At 29.0% G+C, this 25,823-nt stretch overlaps 1 protein-coding gene across 2 annotated transcripts in view; it reads left to right on the forward strand.

The window, feature by feature from the left end:
- Positions 1-13,229: 13,229 nt before the first annotated feature.
- LOC145283557 (5-hydroxytryptamine receptor 4-like) overlaps positions 13,230-25,823 on the forward strand; it is a 468,398-nt gene continuing 455,804 nt past the window's right edge. For both annotated transcript variants that reach the window (XM_080132441.1, XM_080132442.1), the window contains exon 1: positions 13,230-15,016. The gene's annotated coding sequence lies outside the window, so the exon portion shown is untranslated. The remainder of the gene's footprint in view (positions 15,017-25,823) is intronic.

Consider the following 25,823-nt stretch of genomic DNA (forward strand, 5'->3'; position numbering starts at 1 on the left):
TCGGCTTACAACTTCTTAAAACTTTTTATATCACATATAAATCATAATATCTACGAGTTAACAACGGAGGTCGCCTGTCTAATTTGCTCGACTTTGAAAAGATAAATATCAAACATTTTTCGCTCGCCGCATGTGGATTAGACTTTTTCGTATAATAAAAGCGCCACTAATTCTTGCGGTATTTTTTCGGTCACGATCGCCGGAAATGCCCGAAAGCAATCAGCATTGATCAATGTGGAAATTGTAAATTGGAATTTTACTTTTGATTTATTTTGATTTTACATTAAATTATTTTGATTGTAACTTTCATTTTCAAGAAATAAATTATATGAATTTGATCAATGTAGAAATTTTCCTTATATCAGACAATTGCTATTCAATTTGGACAATCCCCTTTTTATGGGGAGCTGCCCCCCCTCAACATCTTGGAAAAATAAAAATAAAAAAAGCATTCCCGCAGTAAATAAAATACTATCCCGCAGTCAAAGTTGACCTCATTAAGTCATTAAAACGTGCACCAGCCAATTCTAAATAATTAAATAAATTCAAATGTGTCTCTGGTAGTATTTCGCGGTGGCACAGTGGTTAACGGCGCACTTTTTTTTTACAATTTAATTTCCAACTTTACCTCAAGGGTTCGAGTTCGCTCTTCATACTTACCTACCGAAACTTTTTAAAAAAAATTTTAATCCCCCCCTCCGGAGTTTTGATTTACCCAAAATTACACACACCTCCAAACACCCGGGCAATGTCGGGTACCCCCCTAGTTTATATAGAAAGCGCATCCAGATAATACAGCCCAATAACAACCAAAATACGAAATAGAGCTTGTCTTAAATGAAAAATAATTTAACGATTCAAAAAGATCTTTCTTTCTCGACCGCTTGAAAACGGGACGCTTCTACAGATTTGGATTGCGCACAATATGGATTTTTAATTTGGATCTATTTGTAAATCTGACATTTCTTATGAGAACTTTGACTTTATAATCATGTCGCCTTGATATTAATTCATCTATATTTTAAACTTATGCTTCACATTTTTTAATTTTCAGTCCTTTTCTATATTTAATTAAAAACTATTTTTGCATTCCATTCCTGTAAGTTTACATATAATGTAGTTACAATTTAGGCAAGTACCAGAAAATGGATAGTTTGGTTAAAATATTAATTTCTAATATATTTCCTTTAAGGAAATTAGTGTTCTTTGAATCTTCGGGGTTTAAGGATATCTTAATATTTCTTATTTGAGTAACCTGTCCAACAATAAATGCTTGTAAATTGTAATTGACAATTTTAAATTATTTCGTGTTCTTATAATATATATATATATATATATATATATATATATATATATATATATATATATATATAGTCATCCACATACAGTACTGTTTCGTTGTATCACAACTCATCAGTGCGGTTAGACATATATATATATATGTGTATATATATATATATATATAAATATAAGAGAAAAAATTAAAACTGTAAGTTGAAATTTATTGTTCAACTAAATACTCTAAAAAACATTTTTCTCTCGTTTTTCTTGGCATTTTATATATATATATATATATATATATAAGAGTACGTAGTAGTTTTCTTGAAGCATTGTTGGTAAAGGAATATATGGAAGTTTTAAAAGCTAAAAACAATGCGAAGAAAGACCGGAATAATGAAAGTAAAGCAATTTATAAAATTATATTTGTATAACCAGCAAATTCTAGCATTGCTACAAATATAATTTGCTGATTTCTTCCTTGATTTCTTCCTTGATGAGAAGAATAGCAATAAATTACAATAAATTTTGATTGTAAATTTCAACTTTGCATATTGAGCTTTTTTATTCGGTTGGAATTAAATTATCTATATATAAATATTGGTATTTATATTAGATTGAAGTTTACAATTGCGCATATCAGGTAAACACTACATCATTTGGATTTCATATATATATAGTCATCCACATACAATACTGTTTCGCTGTTTCACAACTCATCAGTACGGCTAGACAAGCTAGGATCGAAACCCGACACTCAAATGACAGTCGGGGCTTCGAAACGTTGCGTTATTCGTCTGCTGCTATGCGGGCAGTGAATTATCAATATTTTAACATTGCCCAAATCCTTAAGCTCAATTTGTTTACACAAAGAGCATCGCTTCATACGTTAATATGATATATATATATATATATATATATATATATATATATATATATATATATATATATATATATAAATCATGGAGGGAAGACTAAAATCCATGATTAAAAACGTTTAAAATAAAGTGAAAGAGGTGAAGAGAGGAGAAGAAAAATGGGGGAGTCAGCTGACCGGTTTAATATAAATTTAATGTTTTGTATATATTTTTTAAAATAATTGTTGTTTCTCCCCAATTTATTTATTTTATTACTTTATTTTCAAAATACTAATCTACACCTCCAGATTTTAGTTCAAATATAGATGTTACACTATTTCTCCCTCAATCTTCCATAGTGTCGTATAAGCTTTATTTACAAATTACGATCTCCTAATAAAGTTTGCTTAACATGGTACTGCTTAAGAAGAAACTTTAATTAAATAGTTAATTTAAATTGTATTAATTAAAATTTTATTTTCAACCGGTTCTGTCATTTCAATTTCAATCTTATCATTATTAAGTATTTTATTTTATTTCTTTTATTTTTCTCATTTTAAACTTATATTATAAACATTACTTTCTTTATAGCAATCACAGTTTTATTTCTCAATTAGCTTCCTCCACATTAAATTTATTTTAAGCCATCCTAATCTTCTAGTCTCTATATCTTGCAGTTATTTAATTTTTTCATTTTTGTGTTATTAAACTTACTCGGGTGTTATTTTATTACTCATAACAATGACTAAGATTTAAATAACTCCTATTTAAGTTATAGTTTTTTTTCTGTATGTTAAGTTTATGATCTAATAATTTATTTATTCGTTGCACCATTTCAAAATCTTAGTATTATATTTAAGAATTCTCTTTCCACACGTATATTACCCCTCAAAATATTCTGTAATTTTTTTTTTAAATATTTATTTTAATAAGGTTTTAGGCGTGATAACAGGAATTTATTTCTATGAAGACAGCTTAATATAAAATCTAACTTTTTGTATGAAATTTCCTCTTTAGAATTCACGATGTGTTATGCCTTAATATATATATGTGTGTGTGTGTGTGTGTGTGTGTGTGTGTGTATAAATCGAATTAAGCAACGTTGAGCCTGGTTATTACTAAAGTGGGTAACCTATTTGAGAATTCAAGACGCAGTATGTAGGAGGACCTCCACGCCTCCCTGCAAGAGTTGCAAAAACCTAACGTCGTCATCTCCCCTGACGGAGATATACATGCGACCGGGAACTGCTTGTCAATTTCATACCCTCATTAAACTTTCTCCTTTGGAGGAAGCTAGATGAACCTGAATAGGTTTATTGCTGATCCACACACACACACACACACACACACACACACACACATATATATATATATATATATATATATATATATATATATATATAAAAATTTTATTGAAGCTAAAGTCCTAAAGGAAATATAAGTTTAATATAAAATTACATTGAGTTATAGATATTGTCCACTAGAGATCATGTATAGCGCACAGAGTAGATATTTATGGCCTTATCGACGTCCGGGCATCTAGACCTGAATGAGACCAGTGGGGTTGAAATAAATTGTCTATTATGTATTTAATTCATTCAACTTTTATTCATACAAATATATATATATATATATATATGTATATATATATATATATATATATATATATATATATATATATATATATAAAGGAGTCACCACATATTGAGGCGCGGAGGCCACTCGAGGATAAGAGTATATGTGTATATTGTAGTCATTGGGACAGTTGCGTAATAGTCGTTTGTAGAAGGAATTTGGTTTACTTAGATCATTTCTGAGGACGGCTGAATAAGAACTTGTTAATATTGGACTTGAATATAATGATTTTGTAGTCAGCTTGAGAGCAGTCCAGCAAAACACAGTTCAACAGACGGACAGTTCTAAGTTAATGGAATCGATTTTTAGGTTTAGGCAACGATAGAGATAGCGGAATATATTGATAGTTATTTTGGCTAGACGAGTGTTTTTATGAAGGACTGACGAGGGGCCATAGATTTGAGCTTAGTAAAACACTTGCCATGAAAATATCGATAGTGCAGGGATAGGCTCGCAACGTCATTTCTGTGGGAAATCAACAGGATTTTTTTTTAACTTTTCAAAAAGGCAGCTATCTTGCGGTGAAGTTTTCCCTTTTTCAGGCCCTTGTATTCGATCATAACACGGGGAGAGAGAGAGAGTAAGAGAGAGAGAGAGAGATTGATCACTTATGGTGATCCGTTTGTATATACCAATAGTATTGGATTGAAAACGCTTTCATAACGAAAAAAGTTATTTATATTAAACAATAACAAACATTTTTATATAAATTTACAAAAAGTCTAAGCTCAATGAATGTCTTTTTTATTGCAGAGCATATATAGTGTAAATATACTTATCACAGGCCTAATAAATTTAAAACTCAAACGTTATATATGTACACCTATAATTCATTATTGATTGAAATCCATTTCATGATTTCCAATCAAGAAAATGTCCTAAATTTCAGCTTAGGGAGTGATAAAAAGAAATCAGTGTTCTGTGGATTTTCTTTAGTTATGGCGACGAATGGTGGGTAACGACAACTATTGTAACACACTTTTAAATTGTATTATGTCTAATTTGTTTCAAATATTGAAAATGTTTTTTTTTTTAATGCAAGTTGCAATTAATTAATTCAAAGTTAAAATAAATGTTATTAAATGTTTTAATTTAATTAACCTATGCGATTATATTCGAATAATAATAATGAAAAATAAAAAAACGACGTTACTAACGACGCACTTTTTATATATGTCCTGCATATCTATCTATCTATCTATCTATCTATCTATCTATCTCTCTCTCTCTCTCTCTCTATATATATATATATATATAATATATATATGATATATATATAATATATATATAATATATATATAATATATATATATGTGGGGGGTTACAATAGAAATTGCGAGCATGAAAAGTAATATGGTTAAGCTTAAACATAGAAAAATAAAGGACTAGTGGTTAAAACTTGAAAAGAAAAGTACAAGATATTCTAGTAAAAAGTACAATAAATTTATAACTTAAACTATTCCAGCATTAAGAATTGGTTATATAATTTTACAAATTGAATAACAAAATTCTTAGCTATACCATATTACTTTTCATGCTCGCATTTTTCTATTGTAATACATAATTTTTCCAGGCTTCCAATAAATTTACTTGTTCTTTGTTTAATTTCAGTCTATGTTTTCCCCCATGTGATAACAATGTGCGGCATTCATCTGCTTTCAATAAAACCCATCCAACTATCTCCCTTTTCGTGCTGTCATTCCTTCTGTTTAACTTGTTACTTCTCTTTTCGCGACAGCAATGAATTAGAAGCAACAGTAGTCGCTGAAGCGACGTGGTTGCTATGTAAACCAGTTATAAAAAGCGTCTCTCACTTCTTTACGTATGTTTAGGATTTCGAACACCACTAAATACATCACAACTTTTGTTTTACTGAACGTAAATTTAATTTTTTTCACAATATAGCTGAGAAAGCGATCTATAAACTGCAATAATTATTTTAAATTAGGTCGACACATTAGTGAACGACGAAGCTTTAAGCAGTTCTAAATGACTAAAACTGACACTTAACTATATATTCAAACACTACTGTGTTTGAATCATATATATATATATATATATATATATATATATATATATATATATATATATATTGTAATAAAATAGTTCGCAAAAATACCATAAATTAAGTTATCTATGTTGGTAATTTATTAATTTCACATGGAAAACATTACCATATTATTTCGTTCGCAATAAGCAAGTCGGCAAAACTATGTCTTTGCTGCATTTTCCGTCACTACCCATCAGCTGCTGACCTTAAAACAATATAAAAAAAACTTTCTTTGAACAACTCACAAAGTCTAGGCAGCAATAGTGTAATGTATTCGCTGGTAAAATAATAAATTATAGAGATAAATTCATCTTTGTAATTTTTGCGAGCTATTTTATTACACTATATATGCTCTGAAATCAGAAAATATATTTATTGAGCTTGACTTGACTTTTAACTTCATAAAAAAAAAATCTGCTTTAAAACAAATATTAAAAATATGTAATTAAAATAGAATTAATCCATGACGATTGATATAACAATTTCAAGTTAATTATTGATATATATATATATATATATATATAATATATATATATATATTATATAATAGGTAAAATAGACAACACAAAATATGCCCTAATGCATATAGATTTAGTCATCAATTCAATAAGGAAGTTACATTAATGCATATAAGAGATGTATATGCTATTTATACCTAGGTAGTAATTGTCTGTATTTTTTAGATGAGTTGTTTTCATTGATTGAGATTGTCGGACTGTTCACCTGACGAAGGCCGGAGGGCAAAACGGCCGAAACGTTGTGACAATAACAACCAAGATGAGGAAGTCAGTCCGATAATCTTATACCTAGGTATTTCTAAGTCTAATGTTTCTCATCTGATTAGGAAAGGGTGTACTTAGTAACAAATAAAAATGCGACGTCTAGCGATAGACACATTAGGAAGGGAATATTAAAGTATCTAGGATATAGGGTAAATAATATAAAGGTCGAGAGCGAAAAAGTTGAGGCGCTATTGCGATGAAGGTGGAATAAGCCAAACTGTATTATCACATATTGAATACATAAAGGGGTAAATAGAATAAGTAAGGAGATCTGAGTCCAATGCGTGTTACATATGAGATATACAATTAAATTTAAGCAAAGTCAGAAAAGTAAGTTATAAGAATTTATAAAAGAAAGAAATAAAAGGGTGGTTTGATTAAGGAGAAATGGCGCTTTATATATATATATATATATATATATATATATATATATATATATATATATATAATTGATAGGGGATCGACAAGTATTAAGGCCCGAAGGCCACTCGAGAAAGAGAGTTAATAAGTTTACGGTATTCATCAGGACAGCATTGAATCGGTAGTAGTAGGAATTTGGTACGATTTCATAATTTTATGAGACGGCTCAGCAGAATCTTGTTTATATTGGACATGAAGACACGATATTTTTGTCAGCTGGAAAGCAAGCAAGCAGAACAGAAATTATTCAGGAACAATAGAGAGTGGAGGAAAATGTTGATAGTGGTTGTAACTAGACGAGTGTATTTATAAAAGTTTGACAAAGGGACATATATATATATATATATCAAGAGAAGAAAAGAGAGAGAGAGCATTGTTTTCTTAAGCATATTTCATTAAGAAAAGAGACTTGTTTTTATATTTATTCTTTTTTGGTCTTTTCCAACTTCCGAATAACTGTTTTCACTTCTGGCAGAAATAAGTCGACATAAAAGCCATATTTGTCGTGATTCCCACATTAAACATATACTACAATAAATCAAAAATCGCTGACCTTGTTATAGCAAATAATTCTTCTCTCTCGATTTAATTGATGAATTAAATTAAGATAGTTTATGAATTAAATATCCTTTAGGAAACTTGTCCCGCAGTAAAGGTTAATATATATATAGGTTTGACTTCCACGACATTTTCGAGGAGATTAACCATGCATCGCTCCGAAAACAGTGCTATATTTAACCATCTGACTTGTCAATATTTCTGCCACTTGCCCCGTGTTTGGAAGATTTTAGTTGACAACACATTTATGCATGAACAGTCCAATAATAAGCGAACATTTGAAATATTAGAAACATTACTAATAAAAACAAAAAATATCAATAATATAAACCTTACCAATGGTAGTAGCTTCCTGAAATGTCTGTAAAGTTATTAAAATCATTAACTTATGAAATATACATGGCATTTACACACACACATATTCATAGCCTAGAACAAGAAAAGTTTCCTTTTAATTTGTTTTTCAACGCATGAAAGCCCCGTTGTACTTTTTATTTTCGTTTTGCAAAAATTATTGATTGCCTGATTCTATGATTAAAATCTATGAATCCAATCCGAACCCAGTAGGTTCGTGGTATTCCTTAATACATATGTTTTTCTTATTTTCTATCTTTCCCAATAATGGAGACGATTGATAAAAGTTCACCTTCAAAGTTAATTTGCGCACCGTTAACGGCCTTTGTTGCTTTGTGTGTTCTCAGCATTGTGGGTTACTTTAATTCATTCCGAGTATTTAAATTTACTATCGAAAGGTCTGAACCCGAATCGAGTTGCATCTTTATTTCTTTATCATGAATTTTTATAGTCACATATTTTCGCAAATCTTCTTTGGTATTTTCAGTCTCCGTCAAACACACTCGGGGTTCGTTTTTAATTTTATTCCTGCAATGAGTACTTTTGTGTCCTATTGTCTTTTACATATCAAACATTTCTTGATAAATACAAATCCCTAACCCAATGCAAATTACCATATTGCGGGGGTTCTTTCTTCAATTTACCACAAACGCGGTTTTTCTTTCTTCAAATCCTTTCTTAGTCATGTGTCGATATGTGTGTCAATTTTTGCCTAACATGTGTTTTACTTCTAACGTGTTTTTTTAAATTGTATGTCGTCTTATTGACCCCTGCGACTCCAGCTTCAATATCCATGGAATCTTTTTTTGTAATAATTTCGATTTTCTGGCAGTCTTCCGTTAACTTTTGTAGGGTTAGGTTCGGTTCATTTTCTAACTTTTTTAGGACACGATACCTAATTCCCGCATCTCTACCATAAGTCAGTTCTTGACCAAATACTAAACATTTAAAATTGTCTGCACGTTTGAATTTGTCGCAATATTTGATCAGCAAGTTTGAATTTGTCGCAATGTTTATTCACCATGACTTCTACAAATTCAGACATGATTAACGTTTATGGAATAAAGAGACTTTCGGGCTAAATAGTTCTGCAAAGAAAAAAGTGATTTCCGACGTTTTACGTGGTAAAATAAAATTCACAAACTTGTTATACTCGCCCGTCTCTAGTTTCCGTAATAGTAAACAAACTTCATTCTGGTCTGACTACTAATTGCAGTCAATACTAACAAGTCTTCATACCGATGAAAATAAGTTTTAAGTGATTTTCCTTTGTCAATCACATTCCATATTGTATCTTGTGAATATGCGGTATTATTATCAGTGGACGTATTAATTTTTATGACTTGAGTAAGCAGCTCTTTTATGTGCTGTTGATGTTCATATTCCTTGACCTCTAACCTCATTAAGTTGTTCTTTGTGTCTATCATCTGGGCGCTGCTGCTGTTCAAATAAATGTTATTGTCTTTCATCTGAGAGTTTCTGGTGTTCAATTTTCAGTTTTAATAATTGTTATAATGTACTTTGTAATGGGTCTATTTTTGTATGATGGGTAAAATATTGAATTTATGGAGATTTAACAGAACCGTGTTCAGATTAACCAGGCGTTAGTATTTTAGAACAACTGGAAGAAAAATAAAAATAATTCGTTTTAGTTTAATAACTTTGAAATATATCGTGAATAAATAACAAAAAACTATATTCCAAAATTTATGATGTTTACCATCTATTTATTCCTTTAATTCAGTTGACATTTACAATTCTTTACAGTAAATATTAATTGAGTAAAAAGAAATAAATAATAAGATGGTCAACATCATATATTTTGGAATACAGGTTTTTATCATTTATTCACAATATTGCTCTGGAATTACAGTTAGCTTCCTAGATAAGGATTGGTATCTATTATAAGAAAATATATTCTTACAGAATTATATATATATATATATATATATATATATATATATATATATATATATATATATATATATATATATAATTTTATTTGACTGTATTTTTTCACCTAAAACCTCTGTAAAATAAAAGAAACTGAAATTTTGGGATTATAATTGATGTCTAATATCTATGTTTTGGACTTTCAAAAGAATCAAAGATATCAAAATTTTCACCACGAACTTAAACAATGTCTATTTACCAAATGCATAAAATTAAATTATACGAACTATAACATACACTACATGCCCTTACACTTAACAGATGCGTCCTGAAATTAAAAATGATCGGTTAATTATATTAAGAGTTATTCCTGTCGATATAAATAGATTAATAGACACACGCTCATATATTATGGAAATATATGAGGAGCTATACCTATATATATATATATATATATATATATAATGTAATTTTTATTTTATATATATATATATATATTCATACATATATGCGTGTATGTGTGTGCTTGTATCTTTATGCATATACATATATACATGCATATATATACATATAGATATATAGAAAGAGAGAGAAAGCAATAAAGAAAGAAAATTACGATATGAATCTTTATATCAATATATATATGTATATATTATATGCAGAGAGATTTATTTATTTATTAAAAAAGGGTATACATCAATTAGGGGGATAGCTCTATTAGAGGAGTAAGGTAAGTGAGAACTCTTCATACCATGGTATTCCGAAGCCTAATGCTCCTCATCAGAAGAGGAGAGAAGATGCTTAACAACATAATAGGGATGCAACGTTTAGCGATAATTACATTAGGAGTAAAATAAACTGTTTGGCTGTTTGGGGGAACTAAATTGATCTCTTAAAACTTATACGCCTCCTATATCACAGAAACTAATTTAGTTTCCCAAAACATCATCGTTATTTTGTTTCGCTCCAAATGTAACTTTAGCTAGATATCGCATCTCTATTATGTTATCTAGCGTCTTCTCCCATTTCTGATGAGAAGCATTAGGCTTCGAAATACCAGTGTATTTAGAGTTCGCACTTGCCTTACATCCCTAACTGATGTATACCTTTATTGAATAGTTGAATAAATATATATATTAGTATATAGTTTTGTATTGTCATTTTTTTCTTTATTGATTCAATATAACCCCCAAAACAATTTATTGAGTTTTGCATTATCCAGGAAAGTCTGCTCTTAAAGAATTGATCTTATTCTCTTCCTTTAACCCCCCCGACACACACACACACACACAGACATATATATATATATATATATATATATATATGTGTGTGTGTGTGTATATACATGTATATATGTATATATACATATGCATAAATATGTATATATATACATATATATAAATATATACATATAAATATATATATATATATTTATATATATACACTAGAAAGCCGGTCATAAGATACGCTTAAATATGATACCTGTATTAATGCAAATATCGTATTTATTATTATATTATATTGAACCCAATATATAGTAATGATTTAAAAAGTCTTCAAAAAAATTGCCCCTGCACCACCTCTTAGAATCGAAACCAAATCGTTTAGCTTACCATTTACTGTCTTCTTTGAAGTTAATTTCTGAGCTGTACAGATGTGTTTGCTGCAAGACTAAAAATTTTAACATAAACCAAGAGCTATTACATTATGCATGTATTGTCGTAATTCCATCGTTCGACCTTCGCCTGCCAAATTCATTTTCTTTAATTATCACACTTTTGTGCCGATTTTCCCAGGTTAACACAACTATAAAGGTTGGCATGGGTTCGAATACCCTATGTATCAATTTTCATGTCTATAGAGCAAAAACTGGTAAAGGAATTTGGTAGGTATTTTTTTTAAACAAATATATATACGCATACATAAATATATAGATAAATATGTTTTTGCTTTCTGTAATCTATTTACGAAAATATTACGCAAGTATAAATCATGTAGAATGTCTGCTTGAATATAATCCCACGTAATATTTAACTAAAGATGATCATCCCATAAAAAACAAAAAAAACGTATTTTCTTTTTAAATAAATAGAAAAGGGGGTTTAATATGAATATGATAAACGGATTTTTAATTTAATTCTAATTTGAATTTTAAATTATCAATCACATTATTGAATATATATATATATATATATATATATATATATATATATATATATAGTCATCCACATACAATACTGTTTCGCTCTCTCACAGTTTATCAGCGCGGCTAGACAAGAAACTACCTCAAACAAGGATCGAAACCCAACCGTCTAAATAAAAGTCGGAGCTCCTAACCATTGCGCTAATCGCCTGCTTCTATGCGGGTAGTGAATTAACAGTGTTTTGAGACTGTCCAAATATCTAAGCTCAATTTGTTTACACAAAGATCATCGCTTAATATGATAATGGTAATTGGTATATAACTTCCCAATTTGCTCAACCACAGATATGGAGCATTATAGTTTCTATGTATGTATGAATATATGTATGTATGTATGTATGTATGTATGTATGTATGTATATATTTATATTTATTAGTAAGTAATAAAATATAATATATATATATAGGAAGTAATAAAATATAATATATATAGTATGTAATAAAATATAATATATGTATAGTAAGCGATAAAATATAATATATATAGTAAGCTATAAAAATATAACTTACTACCTAGTTCTACCTATGTATTGAGCAATGTTGAAGTAAATACTTAAGTTTACGCATAAAATTATACTTTCATATATTAATTTATGTGATTAAATGAAGTAGTTATATATATATATATATATATATATATATATATATATATATATATATATATATGCACATATATATGTGTGTGTGTGTGTGTTATTTTTTGCGATATCTTTTGAATGAATTCATTTATTTACGAAAGTGCATTTTCACCTAAATGCGAGGTGGGAATAATTTTCCCATCAACCAATTTGGTACCCCCAAATGGGGAGCGGCAAAGCGGCATATATATTGTTTTAAAATATAATTATCCAATGACATGTATTTTGTCGTAGACGACTCATCAGATGATGAGTCGTAGACGACGAAACACGTGTCAGTGGATAATTATATTTTAAAACAATTCACACACACACACACACACACACACACACACACACACACATATATATATATATATATATATATATATATATATATATATATATATATATATATATATATATATATACGTGATGTTCTTAATTTGGTGTGTATATAATATATATTCTTTATCCCTCTCTTCTAAATTTTCCTCTCCTTCCCCCTCTCTTCCTCTCTCGCTCTCTCTCTCTCTTCCCCTCTCTCTCTTTCTCTTTCTCTTTCTTACTTTGTCTCTTTCATGTTCACTTTTCCATATGAGCTCCTTCGTTCTCCCAAACTATTGAAATATATCAAGCTGAGCCTCGTCATACTTCCTTACCCATTTACGTGACGTTGTTCACATTCGTCTAGTTACCAAGTTTTTCCCGGTTTTTCGTCTTCATCTCCTTCGCCCATCTCGCATTTCGTTTTCTGCACTCTTTCGTTTTTCCAACGTACACATACCTACAAACTATCTATCACACACCCGCTCGAGCGCTCTCACGAGCACGCGCACGCGCACCTCAACAACAACAACAACAATACCATCATCCAGCAGCAGCAGCCTCGGCTCCATCAGCTTAACTGAGAGAAGCGCACATTGCGATCGGTCTCAACACACTGACAATGACATACCTTCAGGACGCGACGTACGCGGAGATGTACGGTCGGACTATTATCGCCAGGTATTTGTTAATTAATGGCTTTGCGGATCTAATTACGACCGGAACGGAAGGATCCGATTACAAGGAGAGTACAGTTTTAACACTCTAAAAAAAAAAAAACAACAAAAAACAGAAAAAAAACACTTTTTTCTCTTGTTTACCGGCGTAAATGTACGTCGCAGTCACAACAACGAAACAACAACCTGTTTGGTCACAAAATTACGATGCATCAACGTAACTATGGGAACGAAAAAAAATACAATTATGTTACTTTGTTTTTCTCATCTTTATTGGAAAATCTGTTTATGAAATTGTGAAGTCTACGCAACCTATTGGATATTACTCCTTCCAAGGAATTGCGAAAAAAATCTTTTGTTTTTAAAACACACACACACACACACACACACACACACACACACACACACACACACACGCACGCACACGCACACACACACGCGTATATATATATATATATATATATATATATATAAACATGTATATATATCGATTTATCTATCTGTACATTTTGTAAATAGCATGCATACATAGGCAAAACGTTTATTTTTGTATCTGTATCACTTTTGTATATGACACATAAAACAATATAAAAAATTACATAATCTATAAATATACACGTCTCTTTTTGAAAATGGAATCGCAAAATGATCAATACTTTTTATATAGATGAATTGAAATGGCCAATAATTTATTTTTATTTTATTTACTGACGTATGCCAGAATATCGTCTGACTGGTTTTGAGAATAAACACACTTAAATGAAAATACACGTTAAAAAGCACAAGTTAATTTCTGTACATAAGAAGCAAAATAAATAAATAAAAATAACAATTTATGCCAGGAATAACGTTATCTGTTTGTTTGTTTTTAAGTCGGTAAATTCATTTGTTTCTATGTGTGATGTTCGTTTAGAAGAAAGTCTAGCAGTGTTTTGTGATATTCAGCACAATTGATGTTCTTGTGCGATGCCCTCCCCCCTAAAAAACAAACACAACAACAACAATAACAACGATACACTGCAACACGTGCTTCAGATGCGGATGCGCCTAATAACCTTACCTGGTTGGAAGAAAGGCTATCTGACGCGCCGGAATTAGCCAGATCTGGTTTCTAATATACATTACGGTGTGGAGATAAAAAGCGGAACACCTATTCAGATAGTTGCTTCGTTAAACAAACACACACACGCATTTATATGCACACGTATATATATCTACACACATATGTAAAAAACATACTTGCATACAAACACACAAGCACACACACATATATATATATACATACATAGTTGCATAATATATATATATATATAGAGAGAGAGAGGTATAAATATGTGCATGTTTTTGTCACCTGAGGATTTCAAGGTAAGTCATTATCTGATTGATTTTATTGTTTCTCATTATGTTTTTGTTGATTTTCAAATATATTTTTTTGTAGGATTATACTATAATGAATTACTAATCTCTTCTTTTTTCAAATGTTTTTTGTGGTTACACTCCACAAATGGTATCAATGTTCTTGGCCTTTTAGCCAAGATCAAAAAAAAAAAAAAAAAGAAAAAATATGCATACACAAACACACAGACAACTGTTTATAAATTGTAAATATGTTTTTGATTCTTAAACGCTGGGGATTTATTAGTTAGATTAAGATCCATAGAGTGAATGAGGTATTTTGGTAAATGTTGCCAGTCAAGATTAAGACTCCAAAGTTTACATTTATTACTTTTAATCACTTTAGTCACAAAGACCCTGAACCCTTACCCTCCCCAATTTCTTGTAGGGCTTTGTGCCTAATTTTGTTGTTTAAGAATCTTTTGTTTTTTTACTTAATTGTATTTTCAAAATTTTTAAAAGCAATAAAATATATAAACAAGATCAAAGTGTAGTATCTGTTCTTCAGATGCTCCACTTCCATTTCTCGTTCTCTTTCAGTGGAGGAGAAATCCTTCACGACTGAGACAATTTTTATTTTTGTACCTTTTCTCCACGTTAAAAAACAACCTTGGTGTCTAACTCTGTCCCCTGGGGAGGCATTGTAAATAGGTACAATGCGTTTATTTTCTAAGGTTTAATTCAAGAACATTAAAAAATAAATTATGCAATTTTAGTTGAATGATATATATATGTATATATATTTGATATATATATATATATATATATATATATATTAGTTGAATGATATCTATATATATATATATATAGATGTATATATATACACATACATAGATATACATGCATATATATATATATATATATATATATATATATATATATATATATATATATATATATATATATATATATATATATATATATATATATATATAAAGTTAAATGCATTCAGGAGATAAAACCCATGAATTAAGATGAGGTTATTAAGCGTGTTTAATAAAAACAGCATAGTATAATATTTTTATTTATATAGACAAATATTACACAGATGCTAATGTTTCGGAACAATTGGCTTATTAAAACAATCAAAGGCTCTTCGTCAGGCAACAGAAATAAAGTTTATCCGCTATTCATAACAGATTATCCTTAAATGAAAAAGAATCAGCTATATTGAATAGCGGATAAACTTTATTTCTGTTGCTAAGAAGAGCCTTTGATTGTTTTAAAAACAATCGTTCTGAAACATTAGTATGTTCAGTGTAGCAACTGTGTAATATTTGTCTATATAAATAAAGATATCACACGCATACACACATATCTGTATGTTTTATTAATAAATGTTGTAAATTTTAATTTGCAAATCTTTAACTTTCTTTCATATACATATATACTTTTTATAGATATATGTAGGTGTATTTATCCATATATACACGCGCATATACTTACATAGATACACCCTCCCACACGCACACACACATATATATAGATATATATGTGGATGTATATATATATATATATATATGTATATATATATACGCTCGTATATATAGATATATATGTGGATGTATGTATATATATATATATATATATATATATATATATACGCTCGTATATATATATATATATATATATATACGCTCGTATATATATATATATATATATATATATATATATATATATATATATATATAAATATATAAATAAAGCAAACATGTATATGCGGGGTGGGGGCAGAGCAATTTGCTTATTTAAATAATTTAAATATTCCAAGTAAGCAAATTGCTCTACCCCGCCTTGTGTATAATTTCGTAAATATTTTTATATCTTATATGTATATATATATATATATATACACTTACAAAAGTGCATAACTATATACGAATTACAGCTCTGATATTGCAAGTCAATCTCTTCTGTAACTCTCTTTTGCTGCAAAAACCAGTCACAATAAAAATTCGTTTAGCCACAACAGTTCCTTTTACTCCTTATCTGTGAATAAAACTGAACGAAAATTCCATGAACAAGGTTTCTTTCTTAGAAATATTCGTCTATAGAAACCTGTACAACAAGTCCGCTTTTAAGATCACTAACACACTATCGTTTTCAATGTAAACAAGTTCTTGTTAATCGGCTTTTAAATATTTACATTCTACCAAATTTACACCCATATACTTGTGACACAAATTTATTTTTACACTCGCGTGGCTTTCAGGCCTTGATAAACGATGGTGGCCATTATATATATATATATATATATATATTTATTTATTTATTTATTTTGCGCAATAACACTGTAAATTTTTTGTCTACAGACTTGTAATTTGATATACAATGTACTGAGATTTGGGAAAATCGATGTGGTCGGTTTTCGGCAAGAAATTTTGCGATTAAGGGGTCAAAGTTCAAAGATTTAACCTTTGCCAACTCTACGAAACTTTTCCGACAATTTTGGGTCTACACACTTGATATTTTAGATAGAGGTTCTTTGGACATGGATCTTACTTAATAAGTTGATTTGAGCCCCAAACAATAAATTTTAAGGGGTCATAATAGGGGTCAAAGTTTTAAAAGATTGACCGCTTTTTATTTATGTTTTTGCTCAACGTACATCTCCAAATACCCGGGCAACGCCGGGATGAAATGCTAGTGTAAATATATATATATATATATATATATATATATATATATTTATATATATATATATATATGAATGATATATATATGTGGGTGTATATATATATACGTATATATATGTATATATATATGTATATATATATATATTCTTGTACATAGAGATATACAAATGCATATGTATTATCTATATGTACACACACACATATATATGTATTTATATGTGTATAACTATACGTGTAGATGTGTACATGTACAAATATGTATATGCACATATATATGTGCTTAGGTATAATGTATATATAAATATAGTTTATTAAAATAAATTCATTTATATTCGGATCAATTATAAAAATATTTGCCCAATTATCCTCTACATTTTTCAGCAGAAATCTGTCTTGCTTTAACACTGACAATAAATCACGGAAGAACAAAACTGCCAGGTTATATATATATATACATACATGCACATATATATATATATATATATATATATATATATATATATAAAGGCACATATATATATATATGTATACATAACATATATATATTTTCTCAACTATTATTATATATTTAATGTTCCATAATCATAAATCGTGTTCTAAAATATATATATATATATATATATATATATATATATATATATATATATATATACATGTCATATATATATGTATATATATATTATATATACACTTATATATATATACATATATATGCATGTATATATATATATATATATATATATATATATATATATATATATATATATAAATATATATGAATTTATATAAGAGTGTGAGTATTGGTAAGTGTTATTTAAAAATGTTACAGGTGATATACCCGAGCATTTCTGATTTCCTTAATTTTAATAAAGGTAATTTCTCAGTTCTATTACATACGAGTGGGTAGATAATGCAATGACACTGCTATAAATATTTACAGTGTCTTTACATTATTTATTTTAGATACATACTATCTAAACTAAGGATATATATATATATATATATATATATATATATATATATATATATGCACACATAAACATGTATATACAAGTAATAAATATTACGTGTAAATATACTTTTATATCTACAAATAACCCATAAGACATATATAAACGCAGTTACATATAATTATTATTAATAATTTTTCATAAATAATGTGTTAGAGACACATATATACGTACACACACACCCACCCACACACACACGCATATATATACACATATAATGTTTATTTCAATAATTACATGTATATTTTTTACACGCATACATATATATTTTTCTGTATATTTTGATTCGATTCTTTAGTGTTCGTTATTGTGTTCCCATTACGTTAAATGTATGTATATGTATAAATATATATATACATTTATATATATATATATGTATGTATGCATGTGCGTATTGTGTGTGTGTCCTCATGTGTTTGTTTGTGTGTGTGTGTTTATAGAATATATTTTGATGTAAGGAAAACGCTTGAGATCATAATAACGTTTATAACTCATACATAACTTTGACGAGCATTTTTACTAAATATATATGTGTGTGCGTGCGTGTGTGTGTATGTGTGTGTATATGTGTGTGTGTGTGTGTAAATTGATTTTCCGATTCATAATTATCTAGAATTAAAGAAAATGCACTGTTTCACAAAGGAGTACAATAATATGTTTCCTTAATCCATCTAACTGGGCCTAATGCTAAATAGATACATACATACATTTATATGTACGTGAGAAAATACACATATTTTGCATATTTCGTATATAGTCATACCACGAAAACGTTACTAGCAATAATATTTCTAGGCGTGTACGCACAATATACGATTGAATCGTTCATTGCTTATGAACATAAATAAAACAAAACCACCATATATATATATACAAATCCAGATAATTACTCCCGCTCTATAAAATGTTTTTTAATAGTAAATAGAGCATTTATATTAATGTTTATTTATAGAAACATGCACCAGTGTTCGCTACTCTGGCATGACAATGTTTCGAACTATTGTCAAGCTAAAAGTCTATCATTTCATTTAGGTTTTCATATTGAAATGCTTTTTAATATGAACACTGGCAACTGAGAGTGAAATGAGTTATAGTTTTGAATATGTTTAGTTTCATTAAGCCTCTATTCATATATGTACACACACACACACACATATATATACATATAACTATATATATATATATATATATATATATATATATATATATATAGTCATCCACATACAGCACTGCCTCGCTGCCTCACAGCCCACCAGTGCGGCCAGACAGGCAACTACCTCAAGCCAGGATTGAAACCCGACCATTTATACGGCAGTCAAGGCTTCTAACCATTACGCCACTGGCGGCTGCCTGAACGAGCAGTGAGTTTTTAACGATGCTTTAGATATCGTCCGAATATATATATATATATATATATATATATATATATATATATATATATATATATATATATATATATATATATATATATATATATATATATATATATATATATATATATATATATATATATATATATATATATATATATATATATATATATATATATATATATATATATATATATATATATATATATATATATATATATATATATATATATATATATATATATATATATATATATATATATATATATATATATATATATATATATATATATATATATATATATATATATATATATATATATATATATATATATATATATATATATATATATATATATATATATATATATATATATATATATATATATATATATATATATATATATATATATATATATATATATATATATATATATATATATATATATATATATATATATATATATATATATATATATATATATATATATATATATATATATATATATATATATATATATATATATATATATATATATATATATATATATATATATATATATATATATATATATATATATATATATATATATATATATATATATATATATATATATATAGTATCCCAAGTTCCAAATATCCGTTATTTTTCACTTCGTCAATTTTTGCTTTTGAAAAGCAGTAAATGACGAACTGCGAAAACTTGATATTTGGAGCGTGAAATATTATTATATTACTCTATATATGCTCTTGAACCTATTAAAAGGCATTCATTGAGCTTAGGATTTTAAAAAAATTTCAAAATTCATATAAAATTTGTACATCAAAACTAAGTGCGCTTTAAGTAAATGATTTATATATATATATATATATATATATATATATATATATATATATATATATATAGAGAGAGAGAGAGAGACAGACAGAAAGAAAGAGAGATAAAAGTACTACCATGCCTTACATTGTATACATAGATTTATGTAAAAGCATACATACGCCTACTTATCATCAAATAGATGTGTTTATTTAGTTTTTTTAATATAAGCATTGTCGTTGTGGCACTGATACTTAATTGAGTAAAAAAAACGTTCCTAAAAAACTTTGTAGCACACGGATATACCAATATATATATATATATATATACTAGAAGGAAGATTCGACAATGCCTGGGATTGAATGATGATCAACAAATGTTTCACATTCCAATATTTTAATCGTTATCGAAATCCGTAAAATTGCCTATTTTTTTCAATCAAATCTATTGCCTGCTCTAATTGGAGACAGATTCCAGTGCACCGAGAGGAAGTGTCACATGTCTTCCCCCATGGATACATTGTAGTCTATATTGTACTGTAGAGAACTTACTGTTGATTTTTTTTAAACTTATTTCTATATAATCACTTGAATTAAAGTTTAAAATGCAAAAGTCAAGTATAATTCTTCACTTGTGCCTTAAACAGAAACGTTTATCTCGAACGCGCCCCTGTCCTATCAAAAAACTTACTGCTGATTATATATGTTCAACCTTACGGCTTGTGTGGTGATAAAACTTCTAAAATGCGCTTGCAATATTAGGCTATGTAAGGTGTTAATTTTATAAAAATAAGAACGTATGTTCTTTCTTTCATCGGATTATTTCGATTATTGATTATTGATACTTATCAAAGATATTCGTATACAAAACCTACATAAGGACACTCCAGGCACACAGGTACATTCGGATGAAATTTCATAAAAATCTGCTCCGTCGTTTGCATAGGGAACTTACAAAAAGACAATGCAATGTTTTATTTTATATAATAGATAGATAGATAGATAGATAGATAGGGGTATATATGATTTTATGTACGTGCGTTTTTGTGTGTGGGAGGTGTGTAATCATCAACATCCTCCAGTCATATTTGAAGGATGTTATAACTTTATTTTTCATTCATAACTTTTTATTATCATTTATGTTGACACAATGAAAAAAAAAACGTGTTCTATACATTTTATTGTAAAATCGAGTATTTCGAATTCATTGAATATTGTTGTGTCATTTTAGGCGATGGTCTGACTTGCTATCTGCTTTCTCGCATATTCTCACAAATTGAAATGTTTTTAACCAGTGACTATAAAATGATGCATTTTGTAATTGCTAAATTTTGTATGAAGAAATATGCACACACACACGTATGTATGTGTGTGCAACATACGTGTGTGTGTTGGTATATATATATATATATATATATGCGTGTGTGTGTGTTTATTCGTCGACGAATATTGGCTGAAGAAACGAATATTGGCTGAAGAGAGCTTGATAAGGATACCTTAAACGGGCCTTATTATCGGGCTTGAAACCGACGGTACCAATGATCTGTCTCAACTAACAACTTTCTGTACACAAAATACAAAATATAAAATATAAATACTCTCTTACATTTTGGATTTTCCTTTTAATTGGGCACTCTGCTGGAATTCTTTTTCCAAAAAAAAACTAATCATGTATATATATATATATATTTATATATATATATATATATATATATATATATATATATATATATATATATATATATATATATATATATATATATATATATATATATACCTTATTAATATTTTTTAACCTAAATTTTAATAAATTAAAAATCCGGTAATATTCCTATACTAACAAAATTCAAGTCAAAGTTAATTGACTCAGTTATTTAAGCTTCATGATAATCAGTTTTAATAATCGAGCATGCATATTATATTTTCCCAAAACGATCTTATATATATATATATATATATATATATATATATATATATATATATATATATGTATATATACGTATATATATACATATATATATATATATATATATATATATATATATATATAACTGTATCGTTTTTGTTTTACGTGATGTGAATCCACTGCAAACGGTGTTTATCAAAAAGGGCTCAATGACACGCAGAGCTTAATTATACTATATTAGTTTATACAAACGTTATTGTTTACATATGTGCATACATAATTCTTATTCAACTCCATTAGAGACGCAGCACCTATATATATATATATATATATATATATATATATATATATATATATATATATATATATATATATAATCTTATACCAAGTATTTATCATCTTTACTAATAACCATATAGGTATCGCGCAATATTGCATTAGATGTTTATAGGAATTATTACATTGTAATTGGTACAATTTATTATACATACATACATGCACACATAGATACATACATACATACATTCGTATATATACTTTGTGTATACGTGTGTACAGATAGCTAGGTAGATAGATAGAAAGTCCAATAATACGATGTTTTAGTCTTATGTTACTTTTTAAGTTGTTAATTTTCCAATTAGCTATTTTGTATCTCACTCAAATCGATGTTCATAAGTTCCGTATATATATTTTGGGTCCATATTTTTCCCTGAAATCATCGAGTAATCATTGGATGCATCGAAATTAACCCCGAAACAATAGCGAACAAGAAACAACTTAATTTATGAACACCAATATTAAATGATATTAAAATGAAAATTTTAAATATACTTTATAGATAAGTGAACGTTTTTTATTAAAAAAAAAAACAACTTAATAAAACAAAAGAAAATACACAGTCTGTGTTATACGAGGATCGTTCACAAAGTAAACCTCTCTATTTTTAACTCAAAAAGTTAAAGAGCTACCAACACGAGATTGATACCATGGAAACGAACAACCTTTTGTCCTCAAGACTTGAGTTCTCTACATAGTCACCATCATTCCCAATGCACTTTTGCCAGGGATCCAATGATGCATCTCTGCTTGCGACGCATGTCCATGACAGGGATTGCTTTCTTAAAGTCTCCCACCGTAAAAATCTGCGACGGAAATGTGAATTTTCAGGTTATGAATGCATAAGTTCAGTCATCAAAACAATGCAATTTGCAATCCTCTCCGATCGATTCGTGAAGAATAAGAGCATTACTTTTAAAACGTATCTCGTAACACACGATTTTGGTTTAATGAAAACGTGTTACGTTTTTTCATCTTACTTCAGTTGAGCTTGACAAAAGTCAAGGCGACCCTTGCTGGGCTTACACTTGATCTCTCTATGAGATGCGTAGACAATCGAATATTTCATTACATGTCTATTTTAGGTTCGTCTTCAGTTGTAGCGATATTCGAAAATTGAAATATTCAATTTCAAGTGCAACTAATGTATCTACTGAATTGTCATGTCACAGTAATGAAAATATCCAAAAATTACGAAAAACCCTATCCATTAGGTCACAAATAAACGGGTAGATTACTAAGTAAAAAAATAAGCGATACTCTTCTGGATTGAACATTCAACCCCCACTACCGGCGATGCTAAGAATAAATCACAAATTATTTGAGACTTCTACCTAGTCATGGCCTATTAGATGTAAGTTCGTCCACTATATCATCAGCTAATTTTAATATTGTCTAAAATATACACTTCGTATTCACACACACACACACACACACACACACACACACACACACACACACACACACACACACACACACACACACACTCATTTATATATATGTATACCATACTTTGGGTTAATTGCCCCAAGTCCGGGTAATTGCACCAACTAGCTAAAAGTGCTCTTTGACAACCACGCATATAAAAAGCGCATTTTTTTAGTTGGCGCAATTACTCCCAGATTTGACGCAATTACTCCAAAGTATTGTATACTAGCAGAGGTACGTGTAGTTGATTGGGTTAAAAAAGAGTCTTCAAAAGATGCACTGGTTTATGAAAGTAACAACGGTTATGGAAAGAAGGTGTAGTTGTAAAGAGATAGCTTAAAACTTTAAGGGCATCAAAGTCAAAGCAACACCCTCAAACGAACATGGGGAGGCAGTAGTTGGAATCTTTATTGACACAAACATATGGACACTAATTAGGGCTCTCCATTATAAGTGGTTCTTATAAGGCAACACCTCCGTTGGTGTGAGTGAGCGATGTAACCGGTAAAAACCTTTCCCTTACCATGATGGGATAATCGGTAGCTCTACGTCAAATGGTGTAATCGTGCATAGGGTTCCCATTTATAAGTAACACACCTGTGGTTCCGTTAGTAAGGGTGAGCGGTGTAACACGTCACAACCTATCCCCCATCCCACATGGTGTGTTATCTTGTCATATTTGGTAACTCTACCAATGTAAATCAAACAGTGTGAGCGCGTACAGGGTTTCCAGTTAAAATACCTCCCCTTAGTTACACCTTTGTTGGCGGGGTTGAGCAGTATATCCCGTCAAACCTTCCCCTCCGATGGTGGGGTATACTGCCAAATTTAGTAGATCTAAGTGAAACGGTGTAACGTGCGCAGGGTTTCCCACCCCTGGTGCCCCGTCTCTGTTGATGGGAGTGACTATATCGTTCCCATTTTTCCTCCTTGATACCTCTTCTGTTATTGTATGTGGTCAGTTTACTATAATAGTACACCATGTAGGAGCAAGACAGACAGCATTACACAGATAGGGTCTTATATGGCTTATACACCAACAGACCCTATATACCAAATGTGAAGCCTCTAGAACAAAAATTCGTTGACCATATAAGTTGAGAGTTTTCCTCACACACAGGCACACACGCACATTCTCAGTTTTATAAATATACTAGCAGGGCTGTCTGGCGTTGCCCGGTGGTAAAATATCCATAAATATTATATTTTTATTAATGCATGATTCTTATTTATTATAAACATAAATACCGTATTAAACGTATCGATTTATAAAAA

Source organism: Euprymna scolopes, chromosome 8, assembly GCF_053919585.1.
Source record: "Euprymna scolopes isolate OS-2025 chromosome 8, ASM5391958v1, whole genome shotgun sequence".
Lineage (NCBI taxonomy): Eukaryota > Metazoa > Mollusca > Cephalopoda > Sepiida > Sepiolidae > Euprymna > Euprymna scolopes.